This window comes from Ips typographus, linkage group LG4, assembly GCF_016097725.1.
Source record: "Ips typographus isolate SLU linkage group LG4, UJ_Ityp_2.0, whole genome shotgun sequence".
In the NCBI taxonomy this organism is placed as follows: Eukaryota; Metazoa; Arthropoda; class Insecta; order Coleoptera; family Curculionidae; genus Ips; species Ips typographus.
In genome coordinates this window covers 11,470,069-11,483,957 of record NC_138425.1, presented here as the reverse complement: position 1 = coordinate 11,483,957, position 13,889 = coordinate 11,470,069, and the positions used below count along the sequence as shown (strand labels likewise).

The following is a 13,889-nucleotide window of genomic DNA, read 5'->3' as shown; positions in this document are numbered from 1 at the left end:
TAATTTGAATATAACGAAAAAGTGATCTTAAAATATTTCAATAAGTTTTTTTTTCGATTTTGCTCAGAAATTGTACAGGGATGATTAAAGGACTCGAATTAATTATGAAATACCGTTGAACTGGAGGTAATAAATTAAATATAATTAAACGAAAATAAGCTTTAAAAAATAATAATCTTTTTTCGACGACTGACTTTGAAAGTACCTCATGTACGCTTCCATTTCAAAGCAGAAAGTGGTCATTCGCCGCACGTGCGCAGAAAGTGAATCATTTTCTGCTCTAGAGCGTTTTCGCTTTCTACTAACAATCTAGTCACCAACTTTTTTCGGCGTTTCCATAACAACGCTTGACATACCTGTTTGAAATAACCACATTCCGTCAAAGTGATTTATCGGTGACAATGAGTTCGAGCGACGAAAATGATGTGAGTTGTCCTTCTAATCCACCCCACAGCAGTCGTCGAAAAAATATCGTCTATATTTCGAGCCAAAAGTACTTTTGCCGCTTTTACATGATTGCAGCGTTCGGCTTCGCCTCAAGCTGCAAATTTCATGTGCAAGCGGCAAATATATACTTTCCGCTCTTAATATAGAATATACTATTTTAACCAATTTAAAAAAAAATAAAATAAAATTTTTAATGTTGTCGACTATTCTTCTCCAGTTTTTCTCTCCATTCAAATCTTCTTCTTTTAATCTGGTAGAATACACAACTCTAACCTCTCATTTACACGATTTACTCAATTATTCTTCTTTTTTAATTTGGTAACAATATAACTTTTTGCGCAAAAATATCTCTAGTTTTGGTGCCTTTTTTACTTTCCAGTTCTCTTTTATTTTAATTTGCTAAAATACAACTTTTGTTGCAAAAATTATAACCTCTAATTTTGGAAGCTATTTTTCTATTTTTTTCTTTCTATTCAAGTCTTTTTTTGAGAAGAAGAAAAGAAGTATTCTCTCCCTTTTTTTTCTCCGCAAAAACCCATAACCAATTTTTGTTACATTTTATGCTTCTCTTTTTTTGCCTCTCAATTATTCTTTTTTTTTTGATCAGGTAGAAAACAGTTTTTGACGCAAAAATTATAACCTATAATTTTTGTGACTATTCTTTTTTTTTAGTTTTACTACTTTTTTGAAATCTGGTAAAAGCACAATTTTTGGCACAAAACTATAATCAACAGGTTAGATAATTATTCTTCTTTTTTTCTTCTTCTTCAAATCTTCTTCTTTTAATATTGTAGAAAACAGTTCTTAGCGCAAAAATTATAACTTTTAACCTTTTCTTCTTTTCCTACTTTTCTCTTCGCCTTTTAGTTCTTTTTAATCTGGCAAAGTGAATCAAACCGAGTAAACTGCAAACAATGACACGTGGGGCAACAGCGTTTACAGCTTTATTTACTATTTTACTCTTTTACACTTGAAGCTCAGAAATAGAAGTAGAAAATAATGGAAAGAAAAATATAGGTAAAGTAGGAAAATTAAAGCGGCAGAATATGAATCCTCGTTTCGGTGCCTTTCTTGTTTCTTTCTATTCTTTTATATGACTAGGAATTGTTTGCAAAACTTGTGTGTAAATTATTAATGTGATATTGAAAATAAGTGTGAGTTGAATCAGTCAAAGTGAAGTACGGTAAAAGAGCAAAAGCTGATAAAATGAAAAGAAAAAAATGCCTTTCCGTTACCAGAGTGACTTATTTTCTATCTATATCGTAAATTGGCCCTATATTGTCGTGTTAAACTGCCTTCCAATCAGACTAACGAAATAAACACACGCCAATTTACGGTTCCGGAGGCGATATTTCTTTGAACGGCTTTAGAGGAGTAGACGTTTGAAAACAGAAAAGAACGTGGGGGGTTATTGTCGATGTTCTTTAGAAAATAGGATCGGTGCTTTCAGGGTTTTCCAAGATATGGTCATTCCGCAATTGGAAAAGGTTTCCGTGGAATGCCTTAACGTACGAAGATTTGTTAGCACCTTTATCTCCGTGGGTTACCTCAAATTCAAAGAAACCGAGCGGAACAGACGAAAAAAACGTTTTCCATTTCGTGGTGGATTAAACTCGATTTCGAAACAATTTAAGTCAACCTTAATGCAATGAATTTCTCGCGTAACTGGATATAAAGGTATTTTTTTATGCATAACTTTGCACAAATCTAATTCGTATTCCGAACTCGAGCACAATAAAAAGGCAGTCGGTCCAAAAGTAATCTGGAAAGGAAAAGCCACTTCAGATTTTTATGCTAAACCCCCGCTAGCAAAGTTTTGTTCCGCAAAACTCATTCTCCACATTAAAAATTTATAAAATAATACATTCTTTTCCTTCGGGGTTACAAAGTTTCGATGTGGTTTCGAGTTGCTGAGGGAATTTGTCTTCCATGTAGGCAACTGCGTAATGGATTTGTTGAATGGTTAGGAAACCTTTATGATAAGTTGTGATTTTTGTTTTCGTTTTATTTAAGACAGAAATCATCAGTAAGTCACGTTTACACAAAGTTTCTTTGATACATCACTATTTGACTGATTACGGTAACTTACGTGAAGCTGCACAAAAAGCCTTTTACGCTGATATATGTGTGATTGATGCGAATCGATGAAACACTAAAATCGGCTATTGAAAAATTTCACAACAGAACGGTTCTGATCGATCAAAGACGTGACTTTCGTGTAAAACCCACGTGAAATGCTTCACGTGCCCGGTTCAAGAAGTGTTATTTTTCTTTTCATAGAAATTATATGCAGGTGCTTTGTCTTGCGAAAAAAACTGCCTTGAACCGTTTTCGGAACATTAAATTTAAGTATATTTCGCGAGTCTCATCCAGAGTTACAGACGACAATGGGGGTCCAATTTAGGAAATAGATAGAAAATAACTTAGTCCGCTGAAAGGAAACGGTTTTTACTTTATTTCTTTAGAGATATATATTCGGGACCAAGGATTTCAGGATAAAGGAGCTAATTGAGAACAACGTAGAAGAGATTGTGACATATTTGATTGCGTCGAGACTCCCTTTATCTCGAAGGATCTAATTTAATGTTTCTCCAAAGAGAGTTACGCTTCGATGAATATTAAGGGAGTTTTAGTTCGATGAACGTTTCTGCTGGTACAATGAGCCACATGACAAAAAAGAGATTTTACCAAAAATTGTTTTCTGTAAGAGAAAAATGATTTTAAAAGTACTAGACGCAAAAGGTACATGAAAAAATATTGAAACTAAAACATAACAAGTTAATAGTCAAACAAATGTTAAAGTCAACAGTAAGAAAATAGTACATTTCAAATTTTAATAAAAATTGAAATCTATTCTATTAACTTCAACACTTGTTTCAAAGATTTTTAAAAACAAATACTTTTGATTGTTAAGAAAAATGACGACTATCAGTGCCAAGTTAAATGACTTCCAGAACCGATCCAGAACAAAGTTTACATCGACGAAACTACTTCTTAAAGCGATATTTCAGACACTTTAGCTTCGACCCGGCCGGCATCTCAAAAATGTACTTTATTAAAGTTTTGTCGCTTTTTAATTAAACCAAAGGGAGCTCTGGCCCGAACTTCGCGGAGTTTCCTGTTACTGAAGCACAGAATTAAGAACACCCCGAAATTGTTTCCGCGTCGGAATTGATTGGTTGCCAATTCTCTTGTGATTAATAGAGTGGCGCTAATTTAAGGGATTCCAAATCTTCGCGGGGGTTTTCTCATCGTACACCGAAGGGCTTTAAAAATAATTTATTGCTTGTTGATGTATTAATAGTCGGGGAGGAAACTTGGCAACAACTTGTTGAAATACGCAAATTTACGACAAAAGTCCGATCACTTAAATCTATTTAGTTTGAAGTATTTGAAACACTTTTTTTCGAAATCAGTAGTATTGCAAGCTTTTCAAACAGTTCTACATTTTGCAGTGTAATTACCAGATCTAATGTTAAAATAACTACCAAAATATCGGGTAAATGGACATGCCGCAATTCCCATCTCTATTAATTGATATTTGTAATTTAGGTACAAATTACACTGGATTGATATTACTAGTTTGACATTATCCTACTCAAACGGTATCAATAATATCAGTTTCTGTATCAGGTGTAACTCCCAATCGATTTTAATTTAATTAGATTTGTTTGTTCAGTCAATAAAGAACCAATGTATGTCATACCCCATTAAGTTATGAATATTGTTGAAATTGAAACGTAGAAGCAGCAAATACCTGTCTTATAATTAGTTGGGCCAGCCAAGGACTAATTCAGTTCGTATCTGTTTACATGCAACTGAAATGTTGCAGTTGCGGCTTTATTCATAGTGATGTGATCGGTTTAATTAATTATTACTGTGTATTATTGAGTAGCTTCATTAATACAGTGTAAGTAAATTATCCGACAGTGAATAATCTGCTAGAATAATTGATTGATTCTATTAAGATTGATCGAGTCGAGAAAGAGCGATTATTAGTACGGTACGGTCATGTTTCCAAATTCTGGAAAGTCAACTAATAAGACAGTGACAGTCTAGAAGCCCAAAAAACATGGGTTAGTAACATTATATATTTGCTTAAATTTTTGATTTGTACTTTAATATTCCTGGGATTCAATTCTGTAACTTGAATTAACGAGAAGCAGGGATTTTTCATCTTTAGCCACTTATTTTAAGATAACGTGATATTGATATCCTTGAGATAGAGATATCTTTGACAGTACAACTTGTTAGTGAGGGGAGAATCTTTGCTCTTTTTTTATAAGGTTTATCTAAATGATATCAAATATCTTAGGCTAAATGAAAAAAAAATTAAAATTTTGGTAACTGAAAAATCAATAATCTGATTCGTATATCGTTTTTTTTTTTGGTAATATGTACATACAGCTATGTTTTAAATTGACAGAAAATTTCACTGCCAGTCACATTTTGCTATAAACAGCTTGCTTTTAAAAATTCAATATAACTTGCTACTTCTATTGCCTCCCAGACGACTGAATTTTCTATTATTTGCACAATTCCGCAATTCGAGACAACTGCCCTTCTATACTTTATATATGTGACTACTTGAGGTGCTTCAATTTCCGAACATTCAGATTTCCCCAACGACAAATACAGGAATGACTATTCGGAAACAGAAAATATATTACGGGGGAGAATCTAAATGTACAATATTTAAGCAAAAATGTTAGTGGAAGTCTGTAATGTACGTTTTACAGTTTCCAACCACAACAACAATTTACTTTAAACAGGTAAATTTCCAACAAATCCATTTAATGCCAAACGCATTAATTATTTTCTCATTCGTTGTAATCAGTGTTAAACTCATTTAGGTACACAGTTTTGGTAAAACATTTTGTAACAAAGTGGTTTTTGGTGCACTTTTTCTATTTTTGACAATAATACTAATGTCACTCTAAATTAATAAACAATTGAAAAACCACTTTAAGGAGACACACCTTAGATAAGAATCCAGTTGGTTCACTCACGTTTTCCACTCACTCACTCACCCACTGTCAACTATTCGTCACTCGACAACGAATTTTTCGAACCGGCCCGGTAAGAAATCGTCGCGTGACTAATTCAAAGCAAATCCGACGTCTGGATGCTGGCATCCAGAATGAGACTGAGAGAAACTCAGCTATCCAGGCAACTGAGGCAGCGTCGCGAGCCCGTCGCTTTCCAGAATCGCGCAAGGGATGCATTTTGCAGTTTGTTGTATTTTGTTTTGTGCTTTTCGAAGAACTCTATGAGTTTGGAATCTCAATGGCAATCGAATGTTTTGATTTGGAGGAATTGACTGTTCGGAATTTATTCCGTTTTGATTTTCTTTACTGTAATGTTTCCCGGTGGCGGATTTAAATAGAGGCGGTTGTTTCTCGAAAAACGTACGGAATTCTATTTAAATAAATTTAAATTTTTCTAATTATTTAGTGAAATAGAAGCTGCAGGCAATTCTATTGCCGATGTTTTACTAAAATGTAAATTATTTATCAGTAAATCTGAAAAATTCTCTCAAACTTGAGCAAACCATAAATAATAAAAAATAATTTACCCAACAAAACAGGACAAAACCTTTGCACACTGAAAGGTGAATAAAGAGTACCAACCTTTTTCTTGCATAAATTTAATTTAAAATTCTTCTAGGTGATGTTAAAATAATATTGATTTTCCAGCTAGATGGATCGGTTTTTTTTATATTAAATTAGAAACTTTTGGCAAAATCCGTCATATAAACAGCTTAACTTCTTTTGCTGCAAATGCATAAAATATACTCAAAGTGCATGGCAAAACTTGTCATTGAAAGTTAGAAGTTTGAGGATGCGTTAACTTCGGCGCTACGAAAAGGTAAATTATTTCAGCATATTTTATTCATGTCATTGCATCGCAAGCGGCGAACTTTTCAGTTGGGAAAAGAAGGAATATATTTGCAATTTGCGCCATGTCGTGAATTCATATCCTACACGTCTCAAGTATTTGCCCACATTGAATTTTCCTGATACCGCCAAATTCGCTTTGTGGCGGTTTGGTTTGTTGCTGCTTCGATTCGATATAAAACTTTCAGCAGAAAAAACCCTTCGGATGGTTAAATTAAAGCCGGCAAACTCATCATATGCTATAGATGCGGTTGTTTGGTTTACAAGCAGAATTAAACTGCTGCAGTTTATATAGTGCCAAGCCCGATGAATATTTATAACATCGACGTGCCCTCGCTGGTTAATTAAAAGTTAAACGATTCTATTCAGAGAAAATTCATTTATATTCCGGCTGCCAAAAAAAAACCACAAACACCTAAAAATGCTATTAATTAACTGCAGTGAAAATTCTGCGCCAAACTGATAAACAACCGGATTTTAGTCTTTTCCATATAAAATTCGGGAAATCCCCCTCGATAGTTCTTGCCACAACAGTAGCAGCAGTAATCTGGAAGTTGAAACAAAACAAAATCACACAGCCAGTGTGCTATGAGGGAAATTGCTAGTAATTCAAAACTAAAATGTACATCGGATGCTCTCGCTAATATTTATTCAGGTTCCAATACTTTATTTGCGACTCTATTCGTAATTTTGCCGATATGGAAACAGTATTGCAACCGCGTTTATATTGGAGATTCCGATGCTACTTCACTCGGCAAACATTTTTGAACTAATTAGTGTGGAATTATTGGCTAAATCTAGTATGAAACCAATTAAAGCTTCAAAAACTAAACATGTACCAGATTTGCGTACAAAGTGAGTCCAATAAGATGAAATACAAAAGTTTTAGAGAATTTTGAGGCATTGAAGTTTAAGGTATATTTCTTGACTGAAAATCGTGCAGCCAAGCGAATTTTGACATTTTCTGTGTCAAGCAGCTGTCAAATATTGATTCATGAGGTATAAAGTGATTTTTTTAGCTGAATACGTATACGAGTGTCACTAAACAAAAAATGCACTTGCAAACTTTATGAAACTAATTTTGTCACTTTTGACGTCTTACTGTCAAAATTTGCTTCATGGAGGTGTAAGGTACATTTCTATGCTGAATACCTTTACAAAGTTTTATTAAATACAAACAAAACAAAAGTCTAATCCAACTTTAGTTAAAACTCTCGTTGATCTGTATTGCTTTACATGGATTCTACTTTTTCCATTGATTTGATTTAGTTAATCTTAAAATTTCCACTCCAAGAAAATAGAATAATAAAGCACTTCACTACTTGACATAGCTTTGACATCTGTAGATTGATGTTTAACTATAAACTATAAAACATGGCCTTAACCAGATCTAAAATAAAATTACTTTTTTGGCTGTAGTGGGTTGGCACTTAATTATTTTTCTATTTGCTGACAGTCTGAATTTTCGTTTTGCTTGAGTATTTATTTAAATAAAAAGGTGGGAGTACTGGGTATTAATCAGATGAAAAACGGTTCCAGACACCTATTTTCAGGCTTAAATGTATATTAGATACGCGACGTAGACGGTATCCGAACGATATCGGTGGAAACTCGAAATATCGTCGCAAATAAAGTATTTCCAACTAAGTAAATATTAGGAAACGTTTCCGATATCCCTTTCAGTTTATTACTGGCTGGTAGGAATTCTAAATGAGTAGCAATTTGGTTTATTTGCTCGAAGTATAGACGATTTGCGTGTGTTTACTTAACAAACTCTAGAACTAAACAGGTTTTTGGAGTTTAAACCTTACACAGCAAAAAAGTACCTTTAAATTTTTGGCCTAAAATTTTATTTATAAATAAGCTATTCACGTTTTTTTTTTACATTTGACAAACAAAACGTTGATTTCTTATTTCCTGACAAACTTGCTATTTCCTTTTTAATTTTGTAGTGAAACGAAGCGGCAAAAATGAAAATGTTACTTTCTGCAAACAAACTTCGCCAAATACCAACGACCTCTTTGTGACTTAACGACGTACAAATTGCGCTCTCCCGATTCCATCGAGTTAAAAATTGTTTCGAACAAAACATCAATTCCTCATTTTCTCTACAATTAAAAGGCAATTACAAGATAAATGTGATATTCACTTTAGTTTCAAAAAGTCGTTAAAAACGCCAGAGCTCTCTCACCCGGTGCAATAATCGTGTAAATTAAAACTCTCATAATTTTAGGTTACATGCTTGCAGAACTTTTTGGCTTTAGGGATATAAATTACTGACGCTGTTATTGTATGTGCATTTGCGAGCACTAATTTACATACGATAACTGTGCCCGGTTATTTTCGCGCCGAAAAACAGCAGGAATGTGATATATCAAATTTTTTTACGCCAAATTAGTTGGTTTCTTCAAGATTGGTTTGGAGTTTGTTACTTTCTCTGAAAATTAATGTAATTTTATTTTGACTTAGTATTTCATAATAACCTTAATCTCTTCAACATTAATCTTATCACGTCATAACGCGTCAGTCGGTACTAGTACAATGACACTGTAACGATTTAAGAATGGCAATTTTTCACATACCGCAAGCAGTTGGAAATTAATCGAAAAGTTACTGTCTGTCCTTTGTAATTAAATCTTCCTCAGACGCGAATTTAATTAAAGTCGAGAGGAAAATCCGTTGGAAAAATGGAAGTTTTTAAAGTGGTTTTGTACGGAAATGATGGAATAGTTTTAAAAATGAATTCACGCTAAAATGCAGATTATACAACTACTGTTGACTATTTTTTTGCTTCAATTATACTCGTGACGGTTCTTCCAGTTATTTCTAAATTAATTGAGTCAAAAGGAGTTTTTAAAAAATTAACTCGACCGGTAAAAGTTATAATTCACGGCCAGTTGAAACTGGTCTATTATTTCCAGTTTAATTGCAGCTCGGATGGATTTTGAAATCGGTTATTGTAGCGCTGAAAACGCAAACTGTTAGGTTTTTTGCTCGTTTTTTATTGTCTTCTGTTTATGCACACGAAAATTGCTCAACGAATTATAAACGTCCCTAGTTAATCGTCGAAATGGGGGTTATTTCCGATTGCCGAAACAAAATAATAATTATTATTGGAAAGTCTATCTCCATTGTGGTGTTCCAGATAGGGTGTAATTGGCCTCTTCGGTAAGTTTACGACCTTTGCACTGAATGGGGTCGCATTACACTTCAGTTATCGGTTGGCGTGTTTAGAAGATCGAATTAAATTTACAATGGCAATTATGGTACGCTAGTGTAGTCTCAATAATCTCGTTGCGATTTCTATTGTGTTATACCATAATTGAAAATTCGATCTGCAAAAGTCAGTCAGGAAAATAGTGAATCTTTCCAATGCAACCAGGATAATAGGTATTAAACTATTTTATTTTGAAAATTCAACAAGTCAAAAATTAAACAATTAGTAAATTCTTTGCTGGCTCCTTTGCTGTAGATTAATGAGCACAAGCCGCAAGATTTATAATTTAATGAAATGTAAATGAAACAATATCTCGTTGTTTAACATAACGAAGTTTATTCAGCAACTTCCCTTTGTCTGCAGAAGTTCAGGTTTCACTTGTTAATTGCGTTTTAAGTCACATTAATGCCTCTTTCGGCTCTAGTTTTGATTCGAAATTGTTGCGAGTTTATAGTTGTAAACTTTGCTGTTTCAAATCTTGACTGAGCAGTAAAACACTCTAAAACAAGTTTTAAAATTCTTTTGGTGTTGGGCCACCGATCCATTATCACCTTTACATAATAAATGACCTAATATGAGTTTCTAATTCCGTTCCCCTTCCTGGGGAATTGAATTGCAAATTGGCGGCAGAAAAATTAATTCCATTTTTCATCGGAGCTTTTCGTTTTATATTTGCTTACGGATAATTATTAATTAGCCCTTTTTTAGTCTGGGATCTTCCTTTTTAAATATTAGATTGGGGGAGAGTTTAATTAAGGTCAATCTAGGACTGATTTTGCAAAGTATTCATTTCCAGGTTTTAAAAATTGTTGCAACTCGATTAGAAAGAGAACAATTATATTAAAATAATTCTGAGAAAATAACGAATTGCTAGATTATTTTTGCTGCGATGCATTACAAAGCTGAATTTAATGGAAAATACAAACTAATTAATTGAGAGTAAATGGATGACCAGCTTTAGTTTATTTAGTTAATTACCTGATTGCAGTATTAATTTTGCGTATTTATGTATTTGTTTAAAACTCCAGTCTGATTTGCTGGTATATTTCATTTGAATTTAATTAGAAAGTTTTTACTTACTTTTTTAAATCAGAAATAACGAAACAAACTCAATATTTTGATAGCTAATGCAATTTTGCCTACCAGCATACTTTGTTTTCGCAAGATACCTTGAAATCAACACCAAGAAGAGACGCACCCAATAATTAGTGTCGTCCTTGTAGCCAGCGAGTTTGTTTGATGAATCTTTCATCAAAATAAACATTTAAAATTCTACCTAGTAATTTAGACGCCCCTCGGTCCTATATCCCATATTATTTGTTCGCTAATTTCAGCAATTGCTTTCAGCTTCCCTCTGGTGCTGATTTTAATTGTGTTAACGAACGTATCCCCCTTGCTGCTAAATTAATTACTTAGGTACACAGATTTATATCGATTCAGGGTGTATAACGAGGATATGTTAACGAAATTGAAATATTATACCAGCTAATTGAAGAAAATATATTCTTTAAATTTCGATTTTGAAATAAAAACCTAATTAGAAGAAAAACACTTTCAATGGAAAATTACAAATAACTAATTTGCAACAATATTTTTATTTCAATTGAATATCTAAAAAAAATGAATTAAGAACACAAATACTGAAGCAAATAATTTAACTTCCTAATATTTTGGACGTTTGATTTAATGAAATTGAATTTCGTAATTTTCTCTGAAAGAATCTGGTTTATTTAAATATTAATTAATACCAAAGAAAATCATAGCAGCGAAAATTTGTTAATAAGATTCTTGCACTAAAACACTTATCAGTTCCTGCCTGAATACCCACCCATACACTCGTTTTTGTTATATTATACATTTATGTAGAAAATGCTTCGTTGCAGCTTAAACCTTGCATTTTCCAAATCCCTAACTAAGCGGATTCCGGCATGCCCATGAGAATTTAATTAAAGGATTACACGACGAAGGTACTTTAGAAGGTTTTACACTTAAAGGGCATTCAAACCAGTGGACGTTTGTTTTTAACGATTTTTCTTTTTAGTTTAAAATTGTACGCGACCCGCATAATACCGCTAGACTGAACAACCTTTAAGAACTGGACCTGGAGTTTTAAAAGCATTATAATAATACACGATAAAGTTTAAATGTCCCCGAAGGAACTATATAAAACCGAATTTCCTGCAATTTGGCTTACATCCATGGATATTGGCAACTTGCTGTGGAATACATTGTAAATTTAATGACATAAATAGCAACCGCTTGAGTCTCCTCAGAGCCCCACAGGGCACTTTTATATTTCCCGAACTCATGAAATATTCATTTACCTGTTTATCGAAGGCAAACAGAGAATATCGGTTTAGCACAATGAACGTGCTCGGTCTGAGGGAAAATTAGACCAAACTCTAAAGGCGAATAATGAAGTATCCGGCTTTATTGATTTAAAAACGTGCATTGATTTTGATCTGCAGGATAGCCAACAAATGCATTTTCATTCAGATTATGATATTCAATTTCAAGAATTTTTTTATTCTTATTTGAATTATACATGTAATGAGAGTGAAACTTCCGGAATTTCCTTTATCCTTACACTACGGCACCATTTAAACTACCTGAAATTCCCTTATCTCTACAACGTCTCAAAGTTAAATTATTTATCCGACACCTCACGTCGTTAACGTAGGTGAGCGGAATTTTAACTTTTCGCTCTGGAATTTTTAAACTTTTCAGAAAAATAGACCCGCACTTATCCCAACGTTTAGTTTATTTATATTCTCAAAACGCGAGGCAAACTGATGTCTGGGGCACGTCCATTTAAGTTTTGTATTTGCACGCAAGTGATTTCGTTTTGGGTCAGAAAATGGAGGTAAATAAATGCAGTAATGGAAAGGAAAATAACGTGTGTGTACGTGTGGAACGAGTGCAAACATTGCGCCATTAAATTGCCGAGGACGTGTACATGTTTATTGAAAAATCGGATGACGCTTACGAAATCTTATGGTGTGTCAAAGCCTTCAAAATGGCAATTTTATGACCTCTTAATGTCAGCTCTTTCAATAACATACATGAGTAATTTTTATACAAGTGATAAAAACGTTGCTTGAGAAAAATCAATTTTAAGTGTCTCTCTCTTTATTTTTCCAGCCCCTAACGTTTCTTTCTACTGAAAGTGTCATTTTTATCAATTTCATATATATAATATATAAACAATCTTTATTTCCGAGGAAAAAAACTATCGACCTACCGGTCTTTCTGCCAATGTTACAGAAACAAAACTTAATGTATCTACATAAATATTTGTTAAAAAAAAAAAAAAAAGATAATGTTTTACAAAGAAAAGGTTAAAATTAATAGTTAGTCCGTTTTTTTAGGTAAAATGTTCCAACAGAGTATATTGAGGAAAGGCGTAGCGAGATTGTCTATTTGGTCTTGTGAGGGAGATGGGGTTTATAATTGTCCAGTTGTGGGGGTTGCCTTTCCATTTTGCCTCTAGTTTCGTTAATCGTTCTGTTATTTTTGTCATTTGTGTCCGTTCGTAGAGTAAGTCGTTGGTTGGGTTATGTAGCGGGTTTTGAGGATGTCTAATCTTGGTTACTAGTCTAAGTGCAATTTGTTCTGTAGTTTGTATGTGTTTTTTTGTTTTGCTGGTCGCATTAACTCTTAGTATGTGTCCGTAGTCGAGTAGAGGTCTGCAAATAGATTTGTATATTTTAGTTGCAGTTTTTGTACTTATTCCTTTGTCTTTGTATGTAAGTGTTCTGAAGTGTTTTGTTCTTTTTATGATTTCTTTTCTTACGTTTTGTGTATGTTTGGTAAATTTGAGTTTTTGGTCAAGTGTTATCCCTAAGTATTTTATTTCTGGGCTTGGTGTAGTTACATTACCGTCTGCTGTTATTGTAGGAGAGTTGTCTTTTATTTTGTGGTTTGGTAAGAGTAATTGGTTTTTCGTGGGGTTTGGTGTTAATCTCCATTTGTAGAACCATGCCGTCGTGTGGTCTGTTAATGTCTGAAGCTCCTCTACAGCTTTTGCCGTAGTTTTGGCATGAACTATGAGTGCTGTATCGTCAGCATATTGTAGAATGTAGTCATGTTTGCTTATGTAGTTTTTGTCAAGTAGATTGTGGTTGTATATGTCATGACAGTAGATATTGTAGAGGAAGGGTGATAAAGGCGATCCTTGTGGTAGTCCTTGTTCAGGAATAAAAGGAAAGGAAAGGGTGTTGTCTATACGTATTTCTAATTGTCTGTTTTCCAGTAAGTTTCTAATAATGTGGATTAGGTATTTTGGAGTATTCAGTTTGTGTAGTTTGTATAGTAGTCCTTTGTGCCAT

The 13,889-nt window shown here is 33.5% G+C and overlaps 1 protein-coding gene across 1 annotated transcript in view; it reads right to left on the bottom strand.

Moving 5' to 3' along the window:
- The window catches only part of LOC145728179 (uncharacterized), a 40,915-nt gene extending 35,323 nt beyond the window's left edge, over positions 1 to 5,592 (bottom strand). The window contains exon 1 of the mRNA XM_081978220.1: positions 5,427 to 5,592. The gene's annotated coding sequence lies outside the window, so the exon portion shown is untranslated. The remainder of the gene's footprint in view (positions 1 to 5,426) is intronic.
- Positions 5,593 to 13,889: the final 8,297 nt, after the last annotated feature.